We start from the raw sequence: 18,484 nt of genomic DNA on the forward strand, positions 1-18,484 counted from the left end.
CCGTGTGGAATAGAGCTCACCCAGAGACTATCCGGGCTGTCCTGGGCTGGAGCCCTGCTTCCCTCTGCTGTTCTGTGGGTTCTGCCGTTCTAGAATTGGTTCAGAGCCATTTTTATAGGTTTTTGGAGGGACTCGGGTACGGAGCTCACTCTAGTCCGTGCTTACCAGCCGCCATCTTGGCTCCGCCCCTATAGAAATTATTAATAAAACTAAGAGCTGGTTTTTGAAAAGACTTATAAAACTAATAAACTTAGCTAATCTGATTAAAAGTAGGGCAGAAAAATCAAATCAATAAAATAAATGAAAAATGTGAAATTACAGCAAAACCAGAAGAAAGAAAAAAGTATAATCAGAAGATATTATGCAGTTACATGCTAACAAAATTGAAACTACAAAATAGAGGAATACCTTCAAAAAATGTAAAAAAAATATGCAAAACTATAAAAAGATTGGCTAGAGATCTTAAATAATTCAATCTCAGAAAAGACATTAGATCTAGTTGTAAAGGAACAACCAAAGAAGGAAAAAAACTCCTGGTCCTGATGGATTCACAGGAGGATTCTATCAAAATCTCAAAGAACAATTAGTATCTATTCTTCACAAATTATTCTCAGAAATTGAGAAAGAAAGCACTCTACTAGAATATTTTTATTAAACAAGTATAGTCCTCATACCTACACCATGGAAAGATAAAACACACAAAGAAAACTATAGACCAATATAATGTACATTGACTCAAAAATTTTTAAACAAAGTCCTATCATTCCAGACTACAGCAACTTATCCAAGAAATCACTCATTAAAATCAATAGCATTTATACATAATAATAACAAAACCAAAGGCAATATTAGAAAGGGAAATCTTATTACAAATGACTGTAAAATACACAAAATATTTGGAGATCAAGATATCAAAGTACACAAGAGACTTGAATAAACTCAGTCACAAAATGTTCCTTAAAGAAATAAAGAACAACTTAAATTACTGAAGGAATATTCCATACTAACGACTAATTGTGCCAATGTGATAAAAATGACAATATTACCAAAATTAAGTTACATTCACACCAGTCAAATCACCAAGAGAATACTTTATAGAACTTGACAAAGTAATAATAAAATTTATTTGGAAAAACAAAAGGTCTAGAATATCAAGGGAAATGATGAAAAGGAGAGACAAAGGGAGAATACAACACCTAGGCCTCAAATTATGTTATAAAGCAGCAGTCATCAAAACCATCTCTTTTGGGTTAAAAGGTGAAGTCAATGGAATAGACTAGACAAGGGAGAATCAGAAACAACAGAACTCAACAATCCTGTTCTTATAAAGTGGAAAACATGAATTACCTAGGAAAAAACTCCTTATTCCATAGCAACTACTTAGGCTTAAACCAACACCTGATAATATATTATATGGTACATTCTAGATGGATAGTTGACTTTAATATTAAAGATCAAACTGTGAAAAAAGATAGAAGAGAAATAGATCATATACTTCTTATAGCTACGGACAAGAGATGTATCCTTAACCAAACAATAGATTGAAGTAATTACAAAAGATAAAATAACTTTGATTACTTGAAACTGACAATCTTTTGCACAGACAAAATTAGTGCACCTAGAATAAGGGAAGTCATTGTATGGGGTGGGGAGGATTTTCCATCAAATTTCTCTAATCATGATTTAGCATCAAAGATTAGCAAATACACACATATATACTCATGTATACGTACACACATGCATACACACACAATATGACTAATAGCCATTCCCCAATGGATGTCATCAAAGAATATGAACACTTTTCAAAAGAAAAATTGCAAAATATTCACAACCACATGAAAGAATACATCAATAATAACAATAACAACAATGACGACGATGACGATGATGATGATGATGAAGATGACGAAAGCAATGAAAAATCAAAACAAGGCTGAGGTTTCATCTCACAGCCTGCAAATTGGTAAAAAAAAAATTTTTTACAAAATGGCAATAATCGATGGCACAACCATTTTGGGAAGGAATTTGGAATTATGCAAATAAGGTAATGAAATTATCCCTCCCCTTTGAACCAGAGACTCCATTACTAGGCTTCTACCCCAAAGAAGTCATTGATGAGAAGAAAGTCCCTATATATACCAAAATATTTATAGGTGCACTTTTTGTGATAAAACAAAGCAGATGTCCAACACTTGGGGAATGGCTAAACAAATTATGGCACATGAACGGAATGAGATATTACTATGCTGTAGGAAATGATGTGCAATGAATACAGATAAGTATATGAAAGTCTATATGAACTGATACAGAGTAAAGTAAGCAGAGCCAAGAAAATAATGTAAATGGAAAGAACTACACACCAAAAAATAAAAAGTAAATGTAACAAAATTATAAAGGTAAAGCAGGACTCCATTAAAGAGATATGAGAGAACACTCCCAACTCACCCCTTTGAGGAAGTGGGAGGTCCACAAATGTGACACATTGCACATGTTTTCAGACTTTTTTCAATGTATTAATCAGTTGTGCTGACTTTTTCCCCCTCAAAAAATACCTACTTATTATATGAGATGGCTCTCTTGGAGGGGACAGGTGAGAAATACTTGGGATACCTATGACCGTATAAGATTCAGAAGATATGAATAAAAACATTTAAAAGAAACAACCATTGTGTTAGTGTACCTGTTTATTGGACTCCTCTCTAGCAATTTCTACTGAACTTGAAGCCTTCTGAGATCTGTGTTTGAGCCCTAGTTCTGCCATTTATCAGTCAGGTGATGCGCTAGATATTTTCAAGAAGTTGAATTCGTATATCTTCCTCCCCCCTTATACATATGTGTTATCTAATTAAGAGAAAGATTGAGATAATAGTATTTGTACTACCTATCTTGTGTTCTCAATTTTAGAGCTAGAAGGGAACTTCAAGTGTCCCTAGTCCCAAACTTCTCATTTTGTGGTATGAAAAGTGGAGGCCCAGACTGGTAAAATGATTTGCCCAAGGTTACACTGATAATTAGTAAATTAGGATTCGAACCCAGGCTTTCTCATTGTAAAGTCAGAGTTTGTCCTATGACACTATGCTGCCTCCTCATAAAGTTATTAAGAAAATGTGTTATAAACTATAAATCATTCCTTGAGGTGAATTGTGATCTCTAGTATTTTTATGGCTCTATAGTTCTATATGATTCCATAATTCAAAGTAATATGAAAGGTTATTTAGCTGATCATGGTGAAAAGCTGTAAGAGGAAATAATCTTAAGACATAAGAAACTTACATATAAGTGTAGTATTTCTCAGTAGTGCAGCTTAGCAGAAAGATTTCAAAAATTATGTTCAGGTGTCATCTTAGAAGGATGCACTATATAACCTTTCAAAGTCATGCTCACCTTGCTGTGGCTCACTCAATGATAAAATAAGATCAGGCCTTTTGATTTAACTATATGGTACCTCACAGCATAGTACATGAAAACCTTAAAGCTTTCAAAGGTATTTCTCATTGCCTTATACATGGGGCAGCAGGTTCTTGGACACAAACAATTAATATCTGAATTGTAGAGATCATATAGGACAGGGGTTAGTAGCTCAGGAGAGTCTCCGATCTAAAAGGAAATAATATGTTGAAGTTTCAGCAAAAAAACAATTTAATTCATGGAAAATGGCAAATTATCTCCCAATGATTTCCCAATTTCTGTCTAAATATTCATGCTCTACTGCTTTGCCAGCTCCTCAAGAATAATGCTTTTTTTTTTCTTTTCTGCCCCTCCCTTGTCACACTTTCTATCCCATTCCCCAACACAATACTTAGGACAGTGGTTTTAAAACGGTGGATATCCAATTCATTCATTCATTCACACATTCATCTAACATTTATTCGTTCAGTAATTATTTTCTTTAAATTCCTCCTCTTCCCCCTCTGTTTTGGTGAGAGAATGTGAATCAAAGAAAAATAAGACTTACTAAATGTCTTTAAGGAGTTTCCAGTTCAGTATGAGGAGGTAAAATATGCTGATAAGTATAATTTAAAATAGTACTTTTAAAATATTTCTTTTGTCAGATTTGTAATTTTAGTGGCATAGAGAACAGTCCATGTAGAAGTTCTCTTTACTGATTCAGATTGGCAACTTGCTTGTAATTTACCTTAATTTACTCTCTTACAGAGTCTGCCCTCCCCTCTCCCACCTCCACACCTGAGTTAAGTGATTTATCCATGGTCACATATCTATTATATGCCAGAGGCAGAACCTGAAACTAGGTCTTTCTGAATCAATGCCCTCTAGTGAATAAGGAAGTATGAACTGCCATGTGTTTAGATGAAGGGTGAATGACTTTCAAAGTGTGATTGGGGTGGGGCGGGGTGGAGGTGGAGAGGAAAGCACTGAATTTGGAGTCAGAAGAACAGCAGAATATAACAAGCTTCTTGAAGTAAAGGACTGTTTGGTTTGGATTATTTTTGTCCTTATATGCTTAGCATCTAACATATTGTTTTGTACATGATAATCACTTGATAAATGTTGATTTGAATTAAATTCGAGTCCCAACTTCAATGGCATGTGATCCTGAAGTCACTTCATTTCTCTGAATCTGTTCCCACATTTACATACTGAGGGACTTGAATTAGATAACCTCTCTCCAGCTCTAAGTCTCATCATGTGATATGAAAAATATGGGCTTCAAAGTTGAGTTGAATATCAGGATGGGTAGGATGGCAAGATACAGTAGGGACAGGGCATTCCAAGTTTCGGAAAGATAAGAATGAGCAAAGGTACAGCCACACACACACACACACACACACACACACACACACACACGTATAGGATGTGTTGCATGGAGGAACATTGTGATTAATCAGTTTTATTTAGAGAATAGAGGACAGGGAAGGGAATAGTGTGAGATAAGCCTGGAAACATAGTTTAAAGTTTAATCATAGAATTTTGAATGTCATTGCTAAAACTGTCATTTTAATTTCTCCCTAGCTCACTCTGATTTTGAATGATGTATGTAACTTCAGGGCTGCCAAACTCTGAGACTTTCAGCTGAAGCACTGCTTTTTCAACCAAAGAATTGTGTTAGCAACTCCAAGGCTGTCCCCTAACCCCCTCAAAAAAAAAATCCCACAAAGACAGAAAAGCAGTTGAGAAAGGCAGCCTTTTTTGTTCAGCTTAGTAAGGCTGTGTATTTGCAGAGCCAGCAGGACCACTCTCTGATCTTTGAACTATCACATTCAGTCCTACATCCTGTGGATACCATCTCCAAGGCCATTTTCCAAAAGCAAAGAGAGGTGGCAGCTTCTGAACTTGCTGTTTCAGTTGGCCTCATTAGGGAATTATGGACATTCTAATCCAACTATCCAACTCTCAGACCTTTTCTTGAGAGGCAAACCCTTTCTAAATATATCCTTTGGAACTTTGTCCATTTTCCTCTCACTTCCATTTTTCTATCCACCCCAACCCTGCCTTCTTCCTGCGTTATTTTTTTTTCCTAAAATAGCGTAAGGGGAGATATTTTCCAACAATGCTATTGGTTTTCAACACTGCGAGATTCACCACGTCCTTCTCCACTTAACGGCAGGAGAGCTATGACAAAAATAATAGCACAAACATAATCAATTCCATTTCTAAAGAGGTCTCATATAGTAAAAAGAAAAAAAATGGATTTTGTTCAAGTGCAAGTTTCCTCTACTTGTTATTTTCTGGGCCCCCTTTAGTTTTTGGTTTCTTTGATCAGGAAAATTATAGTGCTAAAAAGTCATGAAAGTCAAGGCACTTCATCCCTCAACCAATAATGCTGATATTTTCCACTTCTTCAAAAATTCTACTTTGAAATATAAAATCAGCAACAGTAGAGCTAGAAAAGACCTATCCAATCATCTAGCCAAACTCACTCTCCCTTTTTAATTCCCATTTCCCTCATTCTTTTTTCTCTTCCCTCCATTTTTCATACCATAGCAAAGTCTTATTTTATTTATTTCTGCACCACCACTTGACTGACTTTTAAATTGCTTTTGCCTAGAAATGCTCCATCCTTCACAGGGCCAGTCAACCTATACGCCATGACTCTTATTGATCCACTTGCAGGATTTTGATGGTGATCAAGTTTAGTAGTGACTGGCTTCTCTTCTGTTCTGGCTAGAGTTGTGTGGGGTTTCTTTTATCTAACAGAAATTTCTGTAAAATACATAGACTTCAGACAAACATCTCACTCAGAGTTTGCAAAATAATTTGCCTCTGGATTTCTAGGACCGCCAATTCGCATAGCCCCTGATCACTAAATGGTTCCCACTAGGCTTTACAACTTCCCTTGGTGATAATAATATGCAAATCAATGGTTGTACCAGGCACCTGTCTTATTTCAGCAGATGTAAAAATTATCTAGTGTCTTCTCTCCCTTTCATTTCTAAAACCTCTAGTACTCTATTATTTTAATTGATTTTTAACTGTCTAACAATGCTGTCAACTTCCACGGGGAGGAAACTGACTGAGTGAAGTCATGCAATCACAGATTTAAAGCTGACAGGAACTCCAGAGGTGATCTAGTCCAACAATATCCCTCACCATCCATTTTACAGTAGGGAGACAAGTATTTTTTGGTGACCAAAATATCCAACAAAACAATCAGGTTTTGCTGTGAACAGATATGCATAACAAAGGCCACAATGCAGATCACTTGGGTGAAAAACAATGGCCTTACCTCATTAGTTTACCAATCTAAGTTTGTTACCGAAGCTTTTGCTCAAAAAGAAAAGGAAAAGATCTAATCTTAGCACTAAGCCCTCTATCTGGCCTTAGCTATGACTAAAGAAGAGTGAGGCTGAGAGAGGTTCTGATTCTTGCCACTGTGCCCTAGCAGAATGAAGCTAACATGGTTTGGATGACCTAAAGACAGGAGCCTGGAGCAGCTCTGCAGAGATTACTCAGTTACTAGCTACCATAGCAGCTTTCAGTTCATACTACAGTACCAGCAAAGTTCATGCTCATGATGGGACAACCTATGTGAAGTCTGACCTCATCCCTTCAGCTGCTAGAATCCTCCCTCTCAAACTACATTCCGGCTTGCATTTATTCTAGTCATATTTATTGTGCATTTTTATGTCCTTGTTGCCATTAGAATGTCAGCTCACTGTGAACAGGCACGATTTCATTTATGGTGTTTTTAATCACAGTGCCTGGCATATAGAAGCTGTTTAATAAAGGCTTGTTGATTGATTACTTAACATAACTAGAAAAAAATCAGTTGCCTTGCAACATGGAAGGTGTGAGTAGTCCTTCTACATATATTCCCAATAGTTGGGCCCATCATGCGTTAATGCCTATGCATTCTCATTGCTCCAAGTGATGATGTGTATATTTGTGGAAATGGTCCCCTGGTTTATAGAGGGAGAGTTTTATAGTAAACCTTACTTCTGTGCTATGTCATGAAATGTCTCTGCTTTGAACTAACTATGTCTTCTGGATGCCTAGAGAAAAAATAAACACAATGACGGAGGGAGAAAGGTTGTGAGCAGTCATCTTGCATGTATATAGACACACAGAATACCTTAAATCTGAGTAGCTGTTCTGGAGGCCCTATGTGTGAGAAGGAGGTACCCTAGGCTCTCCATATTGATGAGGAACTGAGACTCATAGAGATTAAGTAACTTAACCAAGATCACAGAATTGGTAAATAGAGGCAGATTTTGAACCCAGGTCCTCTGGTTCTACAGCCAGTCAGTGGTCTCTCTATTGTACCATGCTGCCTTTCTTGCCTGCATTAGAAAAACTGTTTCATGTCTAAAATGACTGAGACCCACATAGGCTAGCTAGATCCTTAATCAGTCACATAATCAGTTGCAGCCAGGATTAGGTCATAGGACCATATGATCTAGAGCTAGAAGAGGCCTTAGTATTTTGACTCATTTTATAGTTGAGGAAACTGAGGGCTAGAGAGATAAAGTGACCTTAAGTCCCAACTAAAATCCCATCTTCTACATGAAACCTTTCCTAACTCTTCTTAATTCTAGTGCCTTCCCTCCATTAATGATTTCCCATTTATCCCATATATAATTAGTTTGTACATGCGTTTGTTATATTGTGAACTCCTTAAGGGCAAGGACTGTCTTTTTGACTCTTTTTGCACGCCCAGAGTTTAACACAGCTACTAGTACATAGTAGGTACTTTTCAAAATTTTACTGATTGATAATTTTCAAAATGCTTTGCAAACTTTAAAGTACTATATAAGTGATTTATTATTATTATTATGAAGAGGAGGATTGGTGACTACTCCCCGGAAAGGTGTCACATATTGAAACGTCCAGATCATTAGAGTGGGAGATACTCACCAAATAAGTGAAAAGAAACCACACCCAAGCTCATCATGTCATTGGGGAGTCTCTGATACAAAGGTTACATTAAAATGCTGTAGAATTAATTGCGGTTCCTAAGAGCCCACAACCTAAGTGAATACCAGGGTATGACAAGCTTGGTTTATTTTCAACCAACACAACTCATTTCAGAGATTTAAGAAGTGTCATATCTCTCTTCCACTGTCTCTCCACCACCTTTCCTAGTCTATACATATCTCTTTATCGCCACCTTCTGGATCTTTTCCTCTCATTGCTAATACTAACCTTTCTGTATTCCCCAAACACACACACTTTGTTTTCCTTTTCCTTATCTCAGTTTTTCCACCTTCTACTATGACTCTTTCATTTAACTAGCCATAATATGTAACTAAAGTATATTTTTGATCATTTGATGTATTTGTTAGAAGTATTTTATGTTTTCTATTCATTTAAAAAGGCATTAAATTGAACATTTTTTATGTCTTGCTCTTTTAAAAAAAAGTACCTTTTACTTGTATGTTACCTACTTAGATTCTCTATCCTCCTCCCCTATAGATCACTGCCAATTATCATAAGAAAACTAGTTCTTTCCTGCTGGTATATGCATGGAATCTCTACTCTTCAGTGGAAGCTGCTATCATTAGAATGATTTGTTAAGGTGAATATACTCTATAATATGGTGAATATACTCTATCAGGTCAAGAATTCCATAGTAAGTTCCATAGGATAATTGAACTGGATGGAACTTTGAGAAATCCCATACAGTACTTTGCCTGAAAAGGTATAAAGTTGAAGAATGAATGAAGGAAGGAAGGAAGGAAGGAAGGAAGGAAGGAAGGAAGGAAGGAAGGAATGAAGAATTTATTAAACACTTTGCAAAGCATTATATTAATAAAAACAGCAAACATTTATATAACTCTATGTGCCAGGAACTTGCTAAGCAATTTAACATTATTATATCATTTGATCCTCACAACAGCCTTGGGAGGTAGGCATTATAATTCCCATTTTAGAGTTGAGGAAATTGATATAAACAAGTTAAATGACTTACTTGCCCAGGGCCACATAGCTAGTAAGTGTCTGAAACTGGATTTGAACTCAGGAATTCCTAAATCCATCCACTGTACCACCTAGTTGCCAAATGCTGGGGCTACAAATAGAAAAGTAAGGCAGTCCCTTCTCTTAAAGTGTTTACATTCTAATAGAGGAGAGAACACATACGGCCAGGTTTAGCTACAAGACAGATGAAAAAGGGTAGAGTGGCAAAGGTCATTTCCACTGATAAAATGGTATCTGTTTCTGATGCTTAACCATTTGGCAATGCAAAGGCTTTAGTGACAAGACCTTTCTTCTTCTGAGTCTTGAGTAGCCTTCACTGTAGCATCTGCGGGAGAAGTTATCAGGCTGCCACTCCACAGGGGTAACTTCCCACGATGATGGTGATGGAAGCACTGCTTTTCCAAAAGATGTGGGGCTCAGGGTCCTAGGCTGTCTCTATCAGTCTGACAAATGATGGTGGTCAAGGGGGTTGTTTGACCTGTGTGCTACATAATGTCTCTCCCTAGGGGTGGCCTGATGTTTCATTTAGGTTAGCTTGCCAACCTACCTTGTGGGTAGTAGTTGGTTGGCAATTGGTGGTCTCTCCCCTAGAGCTGTCTCCTTTGATGTTGGCTGTGAGGACTGAGCTGGAAGGACTGGCAGTTCAGAGGGATGTAGCCACACCCAGAACTCTTTTGCCCAGCTGCTTGTTGGTCAGCGGTTGTTGGTGATGAGGAAGGTGGGCCCTTCTCCACAATGATTTCTTCCCTCAATGGTAGCTGCAGGGGCTCAACTAGAAGTAGGTCTGGTGGTTTGAGAGAGACTGCTATTTCCAAGACTCTTTAGGGTCCTAAGCAGTTTCTGTCAGGGTCCAAGTGGAGTTAGTGGTGGTTTGATTTTCTAGGAACATGCTTGGGTGGAAGGGAAGGGAGAGGACTCAGGGTCATAACCTTATAGAATCCCAAGGCTTCTTATTCTAAGTGTGTCTAGGTTGTCCTAGGCACCCTTATTATTTCCAGATGTAACGCAGCTACCAAACCCTGTCACTGGCCTGCCATCAGCCACTGCTGATTTCATCCAATGTCCCTTAGCATTTCACTCCTCTCAAACTGATCAAGGACTTGTTTGCCCCTATTTATGCCTTTGGTTGATTTATGGGTTCTGTAACTCAATCAAAGATGTGTTCTCACCTGATAAAGGTGACATAGAGGACATAGAGCATCTCGTTAGTTATATTGATTGGGGTTGAGGAGTGAAGCACCTCTCTTACATATAAAATGTGAAAGTAGGAATTGATGGTCCCTGGGGTTTCTTTTAACTCACAACCCATCTCTATTGAGATGATTGAGGACATCTTGATGGGATTGAGATGTAGGGATTTCCACTTGTCAAGTCATTCATACTTTATTGAAGATAAGTGATTATATCTCAGCATCCCTATCTGGCATATTTCATGACATAGATTAGGCATTTAATAAGTATGTGTCTGATAGCTAAATTGAGTTCCTCAGGCTCTGTGTGCACCTTTAAAAAGAGCCTGTAAGAGGGTGAATCAGCCAATTACAAAAGGGCCCTAAAAATTGAGGCAACAATTGTGTGCCCCCTGTCTTCTTGTATTTCACCTCTTCTACAATTCCTTAAAGATTAGTGATCATATCTGGAAATTCTCTCCACGCCCCATGAGGTAATTCATTAAGGCCAAAGACTTAATATCATTAATAGCAGATAGGTGTTCACTAACTATTTCCTCTATTTTGGAATTCAATTCTCTCAGTTCTACTTGTACTCAGAAGATCATTCTCCTTGACAAGTAAGACAGAAGTCTGACACAGAGTAACTGCTAGAAGGACTTTCAGGGGCTAGGGTATATACACCTTCTGCTACATCCAGCTTATGGGGTGGCTAGACCAAGTTCATTACTAAAGGACTCTTTTTCTAACTAGGGGGTTTTGGTCTTCCTTTCTATTTTAAGCTCATTAAACCATCCATTCCAATTTCCCAGGGACAATTTTAACCCTGACATTGATTATGGCTCCTGCAATGTACAATTAGGCATTTCACATTTCCCCTCAGCTCAGTCAGATCAACTCTGCTGGTAAAAAACAAACCAGAACCAGCCCCTCCCCCGGTGGTGGTCATTCTGTCCAAAGGCACTTGAGTAGTTGCCATGGCTTCCTCCTCTTTCTGCTTTCTCTCTCCTGAAGATACTGCAGCCCAACCAACACAGTGAGGCTACTGCCACCACCAGAGTGCTAGTGGATAATGACCTTTTGAACTCACAAGGTCACCTAATCAAAGAAAGGAAACACAGGAGTGGGGAAAGCTTTCTAGGCTCAGATTTGCCTAGAAAGGACATGTGTTTATGACCTCATAGCGGAAGTCAGGGCAGTTGTCTTTTCTCCCACCTCTCAGAACAAAGCCATAAAGGACAAGAGCCTAGGATAGTCCAAGAGCTTTCTTTTCTAGCTCATCTGCCAGTTAGAGGATTCTTCATTATCACGCAATGCAGGCTGGAGTTTCCCATCCCTTTGTAAGTCATACTCATCATCTCTGATGTTTTCGAAATTTGTTTCCCTAAACTGTAGAAAACACACATGACTATGCCAAGCACTCCCATTCTTAGGAATCATAAACTTTTTAAGATAACATGGCCTCTTTCTCTCAAATTCATCATCCATTTCAGTCAATCAACATCTATTAAATACCTAATATGCACCAATCAATCATCAATAAACATTTATTATATACCTATTATGTGCCAGGCACTGTGTTAAGTGCTGAGGATATAAAAAGAGGTAAAAGATAGTCTCTGCCCTGAAAGAGCTTACTATCTAATGGAGACAAGATGTAAACAAATACATGCAAAGCAAGTTATTTATGGGACAAATAGGAAACAAATAACAGAGGGAAGGTACTAGAATTAAGAAGGCTTCCTATAGAAGGTGGAATTTTAATTGGGACTTAAAAAAAAAGCCAAGGAGGTCAGTAGTCAAGCGTAAAGGGAGAATGTTCCAGGCATGGGGGACAGTCAGAGAAAATACCCAGAGCTGAGAGATAGTGTCTTGTTCACGAAATAGCCAGGAGGCCAGTGTCACTGGATTGAAGAGCATATGTCAGAGAGTCAAGTGTAAGAAGATTTGAAAGGTCGAAGGAGGCTAGGTTATGAAGGGCTTTGAATGTCAAATAGCATTTCACATACATACACACATATATACATACATATGTAATGAATGAATAAAACAATCTCTACTTGCAAAAAGCTCACATTCTAGTGGAGACAAGGATATATATATATATATACATATATATATGTATATGTATATAAAGAAATATAAAGAAAAAATATAAACAAATGCAAAATAGTTAACTACAAGGTAGTTTGGGAGGGAGGGCACTAGCATGTGGGGGATATCAGGAATGACTTCATGTACAAGGTGATACTTGAACTGCATCTGAAAGGAAGAGAGATTATTCTGTGAAGTGGAACTAAGGATGAAGCAGACTATAGGCATTAGAGAAAGCCAGTGAAAAGGCATGTAGATGGGAGATAGACTGTTAAGTGTGAGACCAGTTCGACTGAGTCAAGAGTGGGAGTGTTGTCCTGTAAAGCTGGAGGACTAGATTAAAGCTAGCTTGTAGAAGATTAAAGCTAGCTGTTGTAATCTGGTTTCCAATTCATTCAGCTATCTACTTCTATTTTATGGGTAAATTCACCCCATTTACATTCCCAGTTATGACTAGTGCATATTTTCCTCCTTCCTATTTTCTTTTGCTTATCTCTCTCTCTTTATCCTGTTGCTTCTCAAAAGTCTCTTTTGCTTCTATTTCCTCCCTTAATCTATCCTCCCTATTATATCACCCTCTCCCTTTTTCTTATCCCCTTCTCCTCCTACTTCTCTGTTAGATAAGATAGATTTCTAACCCCAGATGAGTGTATTTACATATCCCTCTGTGAACCATTTTCAATGAGTGAGATTCAAGCATTGTCTCTCACCTCAGCCCAGTTTTACTCTACACTGTAAAAATTCTTCCTTGTATGCCTCTTTGATGTGAGATTTTTTTCCCCATTCTTCCTCTTCTTTCCCCCTTTCCCCAGTACATCCTTCTTTCTTGGCCATCTTTTTTTTTTCTGAAACCATCTTCACATAATCGACTTGGGCTCTGCTCACTTGGTGAGGGGAGCAAGGCACTGTTCCAAGCATCCAGGTTTTTGTGTTGCTGTTTTCAGAGCTGGCTCTGGGGCTCTGTAAGTTTTCAGTGCTTCCAAGTTGGTGTGAGCCAGGGAGAGCTGTGATCACTGCTCTCCTGATCAGCTTCCTGAGCCTTACCCAGGAAAGACCCTTGATCCCTTGCAGCTGCAAGCATTAGCACTCTTCTCTGCCTTGGAACTGAGACCAGGGCCTTCACTCCCTTGTGACTGACCACAAGCACACTGTTCTACCTTGGAACTGTGGCACAGGACTGAGTATAGGCAATAAAGTTGCCAAATATTGCCAGGCCCTGCACCCAGTGCCAGCAGAGGTCCCCTGTAATCTCTTTCTGACCAGTTGTTTTGACCACCCCCCTTACTATCTCTGGGATGAGAATCCTGATGATGATGATGATGCTCCCACTGCTGCTGCACCCACCTCCAAGACCTGCCACTGGTGCTGCCACAGAGTGCGTTCTAGGCTGGCCCCTACCCTAATGTCACACACCTCTCCTGCCAACTTCTTAAGTTGTCTTAGACTGGAAAAATGTCTCCTCTTGACCTTTCATTGGCTCTGTCACTCTAGAGTTTAATTTAAAGCATTATTTTAAAGTTGTTTGAAGGGGAATATTAGAAGAGTTGGGTTGGGTTGCATTGGGTTGTTGCCTCTCCTCTGCCATCTTCCTCTTTATTGCTACTGAAACTAAAGGTTTTTCCTGTTTCTGGACCCACTATTGTTTCTTACTACTTCTTCAGTTGGATTTTTTAGAGCATAAACAGACAACTGAAAGAGGAAATTACAGGACAACTTAAGCAGTTATTCAGTAAGTCCCCTTACCCAGCCCACCAATTGAAAGTCTAGATCCAAACTATTAGCTAGATAATGAGACCAATAAAATTGCCACTGTTTATAATAGTGCCTTTCAAATGAGCTTATGATGCTTTGGGAGAAAGGCAACCCAGTGGCAAGGTGAAACAAAGAAAGAAAAGCTTTATTTTAAAATATATTCACTTCCCCCATAATAAAACACAAAGGTATCAAATAGGGAAATCTAATTTCTCTGCAGGAGACTAAGGTCACCTTCTGTTGTGGGCTTTCTGAAAGGCTTGATCATTTTACTTTAAATCGACCCTTTGCTCCATTAAGTAAAAACTCTGTAGCCCACAGTAAAGTACAATTTAAGCTGGGTTCTCATTAAATTGTCTCATAACATTTTAAATTGAAAAATCATTCTGGGAGAAATTAGAATATGTGCACTTAGAAAGAAGGTAGTGAAAAGAAAATGAAAACAGTCCCTGTACCTTTTTTTAATAGGTCTAAAGAGCTGTTCTCAAGGAAAGCTGCCACAAAGACAGGAAAGAATTCTGCCTTTATATCTCAGCAATAAGGACTAATCTATACCATTTTTTATACTTCCTTTTATCTAAAATGGGGTGATTAGATTAAAAAAGAAAAGAAAGGAACGCCAAGTTGGACTCTCCCAAATTCCAGAATCATCAGTGATAGGAAACAAACTCATCACAGGTTAGGAGTGAATGTCTGGAAGATGATGACAGTGACAACAACAAATACCAATGGTTATTTGTCCCTTTAAGGTTTATAAGGAATTTTATGTCTATTACCTTATTTGTTCTTTACAGCTCTTTGAGTTAGGTACTACAGGTATTATGCCCACTTTACAGAGGACATAATAGATGAAAGGTTGAGACATTGATTGACTTGCCCATGGAATATATAGCTGATTAATTCTGGAACCCAAGTCTTCCTGTCTCCAAGTCTAATACTCCAATGGCATCCATAAGTCAACCCCCCAAGAAATAATAACTATGCACTTATGATGTAACAGACTGTGGGGATATAAAGACAAAAATGAAACATTTCTTGAATTCTGTCTGGGGCAGACAACAAATACATACATACAACATACATACACATACATATATCATCTGTCTATACTTATAGAGATATATAATATACACAAATTATATATAAGGTAAATTTGAGGAGAAGACACTTGTAGCTGGGGTAGGGAATGGAAGGGAATTAGGAATGGGTTCATGCCAAACAAAATGTCCCTTCTCCTCCCAAAACTAACCTAGCTGCATTATTTTCTAGTTTGACATAATAACTCTTTCTTCTCTAACTTATATGCTAATATGCATGACCAATATACACAACAAATTTCTGTTATACAGTGACTAGCACACAGAAGATTAATAAATGCTAATAATGCTTTTTGAATGAATTCTTTATGAGATTGGGTTGTGAAACAGTTTGATCTTAATTTTAGCACATTTACCTAGTGTGAATTACCTGGCTAAGAACCTCACCTTAGCATACTTATTAAATCAAACAACAAACATTTACTAGGGACTTGCTACATGCCCCTCACTGTACTAAATCTTGGGGTTACAAAAACAAAAAGAAAAAAGAAATAATTCCTGACCTTAAGGAATGGGAGAAAATGTGAATGCCTGCATCAACTTCTTTAAAAAAAAAAAAGTATTCTTGATCAGCTACCATGCTTTGTTAGTTGCCTTGATGAGCAATTGCAAAAAAAAACCAGCGGATGAGCAGATTTATTTTTGAAGTTTGCCCTAGTGACAAGTGGCTATTTAAGGAAGCACCTGGCAGACTGGTGTCATATGGAGTAATTTTCCCAAGCAAAGGCCCTAATCTCCTTCTAGTGGTTAAAGCTCCTATCAAAGTCAGCCCAGATTTTTTTCCCCAAAGTCTCCTTGCTTGGACCAAATGCTAATGATATTTCTAAGCACTGTTCACTGGACCCACCATGGGACAATATCCACAGAAATTTGGGGCATATTCCTAAGATCTGCTGATTGTCCTGGCAACCTTGGTAAGGAAGCTGTCTTTGCATGTCTTAGAAAAAGAGGTGATTTAGGCAGGAAGAGAACACTATGCACTTGAGAAGTCTTCTAGCTCACGCAGTAGTCAGATATAACTTTAGATCTCTGACTCTACTCGATTATGATCAACACCTAAGGATTAAAGGCAACTTACACATACAAAACACGATGGAAAGGAAAATTCTGTGACCAGAATGAAAAGATCTGATTGTTAACCTCACTCTGTCACATCTAAAATCCTATCTGGAAATCTGAACATAAGACAGAAAGATTCAAAGTTTAGAGCCTTATGTGACTGAAAGGATAATGGTACGCCTGACACAGATGAGGGATTTGAAATAGGGAGTTGTCCAGAATTCTGATTACCAAAGTTAGCCTATCAAAACCATGTGGGTATGCAAGTTTGCAATGTGTCACTTTTATATTTTTCTTTATATCTAACTAATTTGACATAGATGATCATCTCTTATAGTGTTGGTACTATAGTTTTTTTAAATGGGACTTTCTATACCTCCTTTGAAAATCTGCAATAATTTAATTCTTGAGGAATCTAGGTGATACAGAGGATTGAGAGCAGAAAGGCATAGTAAGGCATTTATCACCTATTTGCCCCTAAGCAAGTCATTTAACTTGTTTGCCTCGGTTTCTTCAAATGTAAAATGCGAATAATAGCACCTACCTCACAAAGTTGTATCAGATGAGATAATATTATTTCCCTTCCTTTCCCTTCTCTACTTTGGAGGATTAAGATATTGGGAGAATTCATCAATGTGGATGAGAATCCATTTTTCCAACTTGGGAGCTCCCTCTCCCAAAGTAACTTGACTATGCCTTAAGAGGTACACCTAGGGCATAGTCTAGAGACATCAAAGCGTCTATAGAGATTTCAGGGGGTGGTCTATGATTTTTAAAAACATTTTGATAACTACTTCAATATAATCATTTTTTCCTTTGTAATCCTATGTATTTTATGTATTTAAACATTCTTTTGAGTCCATAGTCTTTACCAGATTGCCAAAAGAATCCATAACACAAACAAAAAGTAAAGAATTCCTGACCCAGAGAATTTCTGGAAGCCCAGAGTGGCTAAGTTACTGATCTAGGGTCTCATCAGCCAGTATTTACCAGAGATGAGAGTTTGACCAAGGTCTTCCTGACTTCAAGAACTATGAGGAGCATAGTCTATGAAATACACACATTGAGCAACTTTTCAGACATTACCCAGTGCACAGAAGACTCAAGCAGTTATCTATAAAACTTAGAATTTGGTGTCATCTTTGTGTTTAATAAACAGACGCCTTATGCTGGAGAAGTAATTGGGCTTAGAAACAATGGTAGTAATTTTTTAAATTTGCATAAAATGCACATTCAAGGGACTAAAATCTGTTTTTTAACAACCAACTGAGGTGTGAGCCTGTGTATATAGGGGATGCTACATGTGAAAAAAGTGCCCCTGGTGCTCAGTTCCTTGATTACACATTCAGAGAGATGTGCACAGTTTATTTGATTGGGAAAATCTACGTGAATGGGAATGTTAAGACAAACACATTCGGGTCATTTATCCAGATCTCCAATGGCTCGTTCTAGTAAATGTATGTTATTTACCCCATTCTTCTTTTTAAGTCATTAACTGAAGGAAACAACTTAAAACACTTTGTTAAAATACCATTAAGGGTGATGTTTATAATGTAAATTGAACTTTAATATGTGGAAATATAAGCCTATCACATAAATGCACACAAATGTAAATGTGTATTCCACTGTGTAAAATAACCTTATAGTATTATGCTATAATGAAGTTTCTTTTCTTTTTTTTTTAAACCTCTGAGGGGGAAAAAAAAAAGCAAAATGTTATGCTGAAACTGAAGAGAAATAAATGTCTTCTCAGCTTCCCCAGATGACCTTTTTCTTAGAGTCAGGAACACATGGATTGAAATCAGTCAGTAAGCATTTATTAAGCACCTAATGTGCCAGGAATTGTGCTGCGTGCTGAGAATAGAAAGAAAAGCAAAAGACAGCCTCAGACGTCAAGGAGCTCACAGTCTAATGGGAGAGACAATACGCAAACAG

This window comes from Trichosurus vulpecula, chromosome 2, assembly GCF_011100635.1.
Source record: "Trichosurus vulpecula isolate mTriVul1 chromosome 2, mTriVul1.pri, whole genome shotgun sequence".
NCBI classification, from domain to species: Eukaryota; Metazoa; Chordata; class Mammalia; order Diprotodontia; family Phalangeridae; genus Trichosurus; species Trichosurus vulpecula.